A 9,763-nucleotide genomic window follows, 5' to 3' on the forward strand; every position below is an offset into this window, starting at 1 on the left:
TTCTAAGTTCAGGTCAACAGGTGTCATTTTCCTGTGGTGCTGGGGATTGTAGACTATGAAGAAACATGGATTTAGGGCCAACATTCTTCTTCAGCCTACAGTAGAAGAGAACCACTACAGTGAACCCTTGAGCAACATTAGTTTGTACTGTTTGGGCCCATTTGTATGGAGAGGTGGAGTGGAGGGTGTGAGATGGGGAGTGGAGGTTCCTATTGCTATTGTGGTGAGCTCTCAAGTATTTGAAGTATCCCCATAAAATGTCATATGATGCTAATCATCTCAGTGTGAGTAGTTCATCAGCTCCAGTGTCTGCTCAGGTGGATGTGGTTCCCCTTTCCTTTCAAATCTAGACTGATAATGGAGGTTTTCTTTCTACACTGTAATCTGCTACCATTCATAATTTGGCATATTAATTTTTACTTTTACAGAATCTTAACCTGTCCCACTTTTTGGGGGGGAATCCACTGTTCTTCACCCACATTGTACCTTTCTTTTCACTTAGAGTTTCTTCAACTGACAAAACTGGGGCTCACAATTTTCTGACTATAATCTCCTATCCTTTTAATACTTTTATTTCATTACCACTGCTAACTCTCCTGCTTTCCTACTCTTGTTCCTTATTGACACCTGTGTTTTTCTAAACTGGTTTCCTCTCTTTCCTAACCACACCTATCTTGGACAAAAATTTCAACTCTGGTGTCCTGACATTAGACTTGCCCTCCCAACCCTTAATTTTTTATCTCTGCTTTATCTCTCTTCTTTTCGAATATAACTGAACAAAGTAATATAACTGTATTCTTTGGCCAACTACAAATTGAATCACTCAAATTTCAGCTTCATGGTGTTAAGTGCTGTTGAGTTAATTCAGACTCATAGCAATCCTACATGGGGCTTCCAAGGAGCAGCTAGTGGGTTTGAACTGCTTACCTTGTGGTTAACAGTCCAGTGCTTATCCTACTGGGCCACATAGTTAATAGTGTTGGGAAGTTACTTTATTCTTTCTTGGTAATCACATATCCAAAGTACATGTTCCAGATTTTTCCAGATTTTCTAGTTTCCTCAAATTATCTTCACTGTTTTCCTTCTTAGCAGATGACTATTTTCTAATAACAGAAAATATTAAGATCAATTAAGGCAATCTGTTCAGAAACCTTTCTCATAGTGAGCTATCATAGTTTTCTCTATAATGTCTATATCTTTATTTTACCTCTTAGAATAAATTACACAAAATGCACACAATAACTCTTAGGTATATGTAAGATAATAGCAACTTCCTTCAGTCAGTCCATCCTTATTTGGTATGGTTTGGGAGTCTAATAAGCATCATATGAGGCACTTCTTCTCTAAACAACTTCTTTAAAATGGGGACCCCACAGCTGGACTTATTAGGCAATTTCCTCTACTCACCATACAGTGAAGAAATCAAATACCAAAAGTCCACCTCCTTTTAAATTGAATATAGATAGATATAGTATCTATCTATATTCAATTTAAAATTATATATAGATTACACTTCTCCCCAATTTTATATGTGACCACTTGATTTAAATTTTTTAAAAATACTTATTGCAATTAAATTTAATCTGTACCTTGAGTTAGCTCAATATTCTAGAAGATTCATGGTATTTTTGGTTACTTATGCACTGTGGGATAAAGCACTGAACAGCAAGGTTGGTTTGAATCACAAGTTTGGCAGTTCAAACTCACCAGTCCCTTTTTGGAAATTTTATACAGGGTTGCTAGGAGTTAGAACCAACTTGACAGCACCTAATGACAACAACAATAACAGCATTCATAACTTAGATGATCCATTCATCCCAATTTAGGGGCATTAACAGATTGATTTGGTATATACTTGCTTTCATCCAAATAGCTGCAAAGTACTAGACATTTGGAAGAACATTTTGCTTGACTCTAAAGACCTTCTTCAAGTTTATATTCCACGAATTAGCTGTTATTAGAAGATTGTTAAACCTATTACATATTCATATAATATTTTCTTTGAATTTACATCCCTTCTTGGCTCCAAAAGTTTCCTTGGTGAAATATTTTTCCACTTTCTGCAAAGTGCTTTCAAATAGCCTTATTAAAAACAAAAGGATGTAACACTGGGTTTACTTCCTATGTACTGGAACTCAAGATCTGTTTGAACCACAAGGTGGGAGGTTCAAACCCACAGCCACTCCTTGGAAATGCTACAGAGAGTCGCTGTGAGTGGGAAGCCACTCTGCAGCACTTCACAACAACTGCTTGCTCACATAACATGGCATTAAGAATATCTTTGGAATGTTGCTGTTGTTGTGAAGTGCCTTTGAGTCCATTCCAATTCATAATGACCCTTTATAGGGTTTCCGAGGAGTGGCTGGTGAGTTTGAACCACTGACCTTGCAGTTGAAACTAATCTTGTGATTCAGTGTTTCTTGTACAGTGCCACAAAAACTAGTGTCTGGAATTAATGAAAAATCTCCAGGGCTATGTTTGGTGAAATCCACACCATTTTCTCTCATTTGAATATTTGATGTTCTCTTTGTTTGTGTTCAACTCTTCCAGCACATTATATTGTGAACAGAACATGGAAACACTGAATGTTTTAAAATTAAGAAAGATGTGTGACATGGTTGTATTCTTTCACCATATTTATTCAACCTGTATGCTGAACAAATAATCTGAGAAGCTGGGTTATCTGAAGAAGAACGTGGCATAGGGATTGGAGGAAGACTCATTAGTTTTGTATCAGATGATACAACCTTGCTTGCTGAAAGTGAAGAGGATTTAAAATTCTTAACGATGAAGATCAAAAAACACAGCCTTCAGTATGGATTACATCTCAATGTCAAGAAAACACAAATCTTCACCACTGCACCAATAAACAACATTCTTATCAATGGAGAAAAGATTGAAGTTGTCAAGGACTTCATTCTTCTTGGATCAACCATCAACACTCATGGAAGCAGCAGTCAAGAAATCAAATGACGTATTGCATTAGGAAAATCTGCTGCAAAAGCCATTTTTTAAGTGTTGAAGAGTAAAGATGTCAACTTGAGGATTTATGTGCACCTGACCCAAGCCATGGTATCTTCAATAACCTCATGTGTATGTGAAAGTTGGATAGTGAATAAGGAAGACTGTAGAAGAAATTGATGCTTTTGAGTTATGGTGTTGGAGGAGAATTTGAAAGTACCATGAGCTGTCAAAAGAACAAACTGATCTGTGTTGGAAGAAGTACAGCCAGAGTGCTCCTTAGAGGCCAGGATGGCCAGACTGCATCTCTCTTACTTTGAGATATATTGTCAGGAGGGACCAGTCACAGGAGAAGGATATCATCATGTTTGATCAGGTGAAAGGTCAGAGAAAAAGAGAAAGACCCTCAATGAGATGGATTGGCAAATTGGCAGCATCAATGGGCTCAAGTGTGACAATCGTGAGTTTGGCCCAGTACCAGGCAGTGTTTTGTTCTGTTGTACATAGGGTCACCTAAGAACAACAATAACAACAAAGGGTTCTTGTTATGATGCTGTGGAATAATTACTGAACTGCTTCCTTCAAGGTTGGCGGTCAAACCTACCAACTTCTCCTTGGAAACCCTGTACAGGGTTGTTATGAGTTGGAATTGACTCAATGGCACTTAACAACAACTTAAATACAACAAAGGATCTAAGAACTTATTAAACTTGTGTGGTACTGTAGGATAAGCACTGGATTGCTAACCAAAAATTTGGTGGTTCAAACCTGCCAGCCAATCCTCAGAAATCCTATATAGGGTTGCTTTGAGTTGGAGCTGACTCGGTGCCACTTAACAACAGTAACAAAGAATTTAAGAGAAAGGAGAGAGCTCTTCAGGGTGGATATATTGAGGAAAGCCTTTCACAGAAGATATAGGGCTTAGTTGAAATTTTAAAAGGATCAGGATGTTGGATTTATAAGGATAATCAAGATTTCAATTTACAGAACAGTGGAAAGAACATTCTACGCTGAATGAAGGAAATGAGGCACATTAGGAATCAGGAAATGAGAGACTGTGGTTATGTACACATGTATGAGAGTTGTGTATGTGTGTTCTGTGTATAACTGTGGTGGTGCTTTAGTTACTCAGTGCTGCTGTAACATAAATACCACATGGGGTGATTTTAAGAACACTTATTGTCTTAAAGTTCTAGATGCTAGAAGTATAAATCTGGGTTTTCGCTGTGTTGATACCTTCCTTATAGGCAGCCCCAGATGCTGCTTCCTTTCTTGGTGATCCTTACATGGCATTTGTCTTTCCCTGTATGTGTGTTCTACTGTGTCTAATCTTGTCTTTTTATAACTCAGAAGGGATTAGATGTAGAAACACAACCTGTTAAGCTATGATCTAATTAACACAACAAAGACACTATTTCCATAAAAGACTGCATGCCCATGTATAAGGGTCAGGATTCCAACACAAACTTTGGGAGGACACAACTTAATCTATAACAGGTGGAGAAGCTAAAACATCTTCTAAAACTATTTCCTTGTGGGGAATGCTACCAACTCTGCCTCTTTTTCTTGTTTTCTACTGTTGATGTCCATTCATGCTCATCCTTTAGATTTTAACTTAGGCTCAATTTCACAGAAACTTTCCAGATCATCCTGCTCTGAACTGAATAATACCTTCTACTTTTCTTGCAACTCTGTACCCCACTTATTATATTATACCCACTGCAGTCTGATTGATTTCTACTCATAGCACCCCAAATGACAGAGTAGAACTCCCCCATAGAATTTGCAAGGCTGTAACCTCTACAAAAACAGACTGCCACATTCTTCTCCTGTGGAGCAGCTGGTGGGTTCAAACAGCTGACTTTTTGGTTAATAGTCAAGTGTTTAGCCACTGTTCCAATAGGGATCTTTTCATTCTATTGTACTATGTGTTAATTGTTTGTTGTATTCTCTATTTTCCCTATTAGACTACTACCCTGTAGGAGGAGGTGCCATTTGTGTTTAGTTCTCCATTCAGTTCTTAGCTACTTAATAAAGAGCATTCCATGGGTCATAAGCACTCAGTACTGTGATATGATATGGTCCTATTCTGAGGAATGGAACCATGTTGGGGAGGTACTCAACTTGCTACATGTTTGAGTTATGAAGTGTCATACTTAGAACTGTCCTTATCATTTATAATATGTACTACCTACAATGTTGTAACATGCTGCTCTTATCATTAGGGACTCCTGGTGTAGGATAATGTGTTGGCCTACAAGGTCAGTTTGAATGCAGGGTCGTTATGGGTCAGAACAACTTGATGGCACTAACAACAACTATCATTATTAGATGTTACAACATTGTAGGTAGTACATACTAATGACAAGGACAGTTTTAAGTATGCAAATTGTAAGTATGATAAGGACAGTTGTAAGCTGTATGAGGAAGTCCTAATTATAAGTAATTATAATTATAATTAAGGAGCTCTGGTAGCATAGGGTTACAAATCCGGCTGCTAACCTCAGGGTCATCAGTTTGAAACTACCAGCTATTCTGTAGGAGAAAGATGAGGCTTTCTGCTCCCGTAAAGATTTACAGCCTCAGAAACCCTGTGCAGGGTTGCTATGAGTCGGAACCAACTCCACAGCACATAACAACAACAACTACCTACAATGTTGTAACATGCAATATGCTGCTCTTATCTTTATTAGGGACTCCTGATGTGCTGCTGTAGGATAAGCACTGGACAGCAAAACACAAGGTCCGAAGCTCAAACCCATATGCTGCTTCTCAGAAACCCTAAAGAGTGTCCCTATGAGTCAGAACCGACTTGCTGGCATTTAATGACAACAACATCATTATTTGCTGTTTCACTTGCAAATGATTAGTTCTATGATATTATGCTCCAAACACTGCTATATTTAATAAAAAGGTACTGGTAATTAAAGGTAATAATAATGCAAACAAAATTATAATAATAACGAGGCATTCAACTTTTGTCAGAACCAACTTAAGATGAAGCTTTCAGAATGGAACCCAACCCATCATAACTCATGTATAAGGTTGAAGGTAAGGATAGACAGGATTACAAGGTGAATAAGATGTCAGGCTGTTGTTGCTTCATGATCCACTGCCGTCCAGTTCACGGAGACTCATAGCAAACCCTGTGTAGGAATTCAGAGATCCTGTGAGTCTTTACAGGAGCAGATGGCCTCCTCTTTGAATCACTGACCTTGTGGTTAGCAGCCAAATGCCTAACTCACCAAGCACCACCAAGGCTCCTTTTTGCTTCATTGAATAATGTTCAATTGTTTTGTTTTTCTTGTGTTTCAGGGAAGGGATGTATATAGCATTTCATTATCACTGACCATTTGGTTATTAATCAAGCACTTTAATCACTGTGCCACTAGTGTTCCTTGTTACTTATAATTGTTATATGCCATTAAGTTGGTTCCGACTCATAGGGACCCTGTATAGGAATCACAGAGGAGTGACTGGTGGGTTTAAACTGCCAACTTTGTCCAATACTTATTGAACAGTGCCACATCAGGACTCCTACTTATAATTGTTGTTATTAAGTGCCATTGAGTCGGTTCCGACCCATAGTGACCCTGTATATGCTTTCCGAGGAGCAGCTGGTGAACTTGAACCACCGACTTTGTGGTTCAAACCGACTTTGCAAACCAACACCACCACACCAGGACTCCCTTACTTATAATTATGTTGTTGTTGTTATTTGCCGTCGAGTCGGTTCCGACTCATAGCGACCCTGTACAGGGTTTCCTAGGCTGTAAATCTTTACGGGAGCAGAAAGCCTCACCTTTCTCCCATGGAACAGCTGGTAGTTTCGAACTGTGAAGTTCGCAGCCTGATTTGTAACCACTACGTTACCAGAGCTCCTTAATTATAATTATAATTACTTATAATTGTTGTTCTTAAGTGCCTTAAAGTCAGTTCCGACCCATAGCGACCCTGCATAGGGTTTACAAGGAGCGACTGGTGAGCTTGAACCACCAAGCTTGTAGTTCAAACAGCTTTACAGTCTGGCGCATTAACTCACAGCGCCACACCGGGACTTCCTAAATCAATTCAAACTATTTAAAGCTCTGGTAACGTAGTGGTTACAAATCGGGCTGCTAATCTCAAGAAACTACCAGTGGTTCTGCAGGAGAAAGATGAGGCGTTCTGCTCCCGTAAAGATTTACAGCCTTGGAAACCCCGTGTAGGGTCACTATGAGTCGGAACTGACTCCATGCTACTTAACAACAACATTATTATGTATAACTAGGAAATGATTTATCATCCTAATTTTGGATCAGATGTTTTTGTCCTTAAGGTTAAGAAACCCTAAGATATTAATACTTTGTGTTTTTCTCTAAAAAAATTTGGATTATTTTATTAGTACAATTATGTATATATGCACAGAAATTATTAGCTGCTTATTCTCACTTTTCAATCATGTTGCAGCTTCAGATAGGTTCTACTTAAGTAGTTAAATGACCTGCAGTTTCTATTACTATGGTGATAAAACATAGGACAAGAAATTTCCAAGTTCTGTTAATATCAGATGAACTTGTAAATTGTGTAGTTGGGAGCATGAGGTAACACTGATGTAGAATAGTAACAGTGTTATAAATGTAACCTGGAAGGAAAGTTGAATAAAATTGTTTTTAATAGAATGAACATCATCTCTCCAGTGAAAACTATTTGGGTAAAATTCCATGTAAGTAAAATATTGTGGTCATTAATTACAAATTAATTCTTCTTTGCCCACTTCTTCCCCAAGTAACAATTTGATTTGCTACAGCATTGATTTCTGGTTCCTTTCTGTGGCTCAGAGTGATTCTTTGCTTCTTACTGTGTCTTATTAGGCTAAGATACTTAAGCAATTGTATGTAAGAGAGTTGTGATTTTTCTCTTATGAGACTTTAGCTTATATTTTGGTTGGATAGCAAATTGTCCTAACTAAAATTGCTGCCCTGTTACCCTCTCTCTTCAAAACTGTGAGGGTCCATCTTGATTTGGACTGCTTTACCAGTGTTTACCACATGTAGATCACCTGCTAGCTTGGCCAAAAACAGTGAGGTCGTATATGTAGAGGCTGATCTCTGAAACTCCTTTGGGCTGATGAAATTTTTGGAATTGTATCTCCATTGCTAGTTTCTGTGGCGTCAACTCTGACTAATGGTGACCGTATGCATAACAGAATAAAATATTGCCTGATGCTGCAGCATCTTCATGACCATTGGTATATTTGAGTCCATTCTTGTGGTTATTGCAGCTACTGTGTCAGTCCATCTCATTGAGAGTTTTCCTTGTTTGCATTGGTCTTCTACATTATCAAATATCGTATATTTTCAGCATTCTATTTCATTTTTGAGAACTTCCAATTTCCCTGATTCATACTGCCTACAGTCCATGTTCTGATTACGAATAGATGTTAGCACATGTTACTTCTCAGTTGATTTCTTCCACATGAGAAATTGGAGGTCCAGAAGGTATCTCCTGCATCAAGTTGACTCTGCATTAAGAAGGCAGCTCTTTCCCAGTTATGTTTGAGTGCCTTCAAACCTAGTGATCTTTCAGCACTGTATCAGCAATATTCAGACTCTGTATCTGGAAAGGCAAACTATTTTACTGAAAAGAGCAACACAACTTATTCTTCCAATAGCAAAAGTTGTTTTTTTACTATCTTGCTTTCTGTTTTTCTTTAGGAGAATGGTACTCTGAATACAGACATTTGAAGCTAAAAGAAAAGGAAACTGAAAGGCCCAGTATGTGGGAAAAGATGAGAAACATAAATACAAGTAGGGGGTACTGACATCAGTATGGTGGTGCTCAAAGAAGAAAAGCAATGCTCAGAGAAAGAGTGGGAGAGAAGACCCCCAAAACAGATGCTTCTTCAGCATTTTGTTCCCTATAAGCTTTTCCATTATTTGGGGTTGCTAGGACACATTCCCTAACTGGATTTGTGACCTTGCTTTTCTATGGTCAAAACAGAGTTACATTGATTTTGTTTTTTCTTATCTTGATATTGGATCAGTTTTAGTGTATAGTGTAAGTTAGTAATTGCAAAAAACATTTTCCTGGTCTATTTTATACACAGTAAAATAGTACCTTGAATATAATTAGCTGTTGTTGGTAACTAATCATTGGTCAATAAATAAAAGCTAAGAATTTTTGTTGCGTATAACGTGTCAAAAGCCATTGTGGTGTAGGCATTACACAGCTTCCTTAACTACTTATGGCAGGTAATCTGAAAGCTATACTTGACTTCCTAACTCTGCCAGATTGTTTTAGACATGATTTGCCACCAAGTTCTCTTTTACTTCTATGTCCTTGTCTTCTGAACACATTGTGCCTGCTTTCTGAAATGCCTTCTCTCATCTTTCCTGCCTTGCTATTGTCTACTTATCTTTCAATATATGTGTAACTTTTGTGTGTGTGTGTGTAACTTTTTTGAGTAAATGTTTGCCAATTATTCATGTCAGGCTAGATCCATAACAACTTGAACTAGAATGATTATGCTGAACTGTTACATGTATGTTCTTACTCTGTCTCCTGTATGCCTAAACCCTAGCAGACACACTCCTTGAGGTTAGAGTCCTTCTGTATTTTTTTTTTTTTTTTTTTTGCTGATTTTTAGTTTCTGCAACACCATCTTTTAGAATGTAATAATTGTTGTTGTTGCTATTGTTGTTGATGTTATAAAGTACTGTTGTGTTGGTTCCAACTCAGCAACAATGTATATGTTTTCTGAGGAGCAGTTGGTGAGTTTGATCGATTCAAACTCATGGCTACCACATGTGTGCAGAGTAAC

This window comes from Chrysochloris asiatica, unplaced genomic scaffold, assembly GCF_000296735.1.
Source record: "Chrysochloris asiatica unplaced genomic scaffold, ChrAsi1.0 scaffold00112, whole genome shotgun sequence".
Classification (NCBI taxonomy): domain Eukaryota; kingdom Metazoa; phylum Chordata; class Mammalia; order Afrosoricida; family Chrysochloridae; genus Chrysochloris; species Chrysochloris asiatica.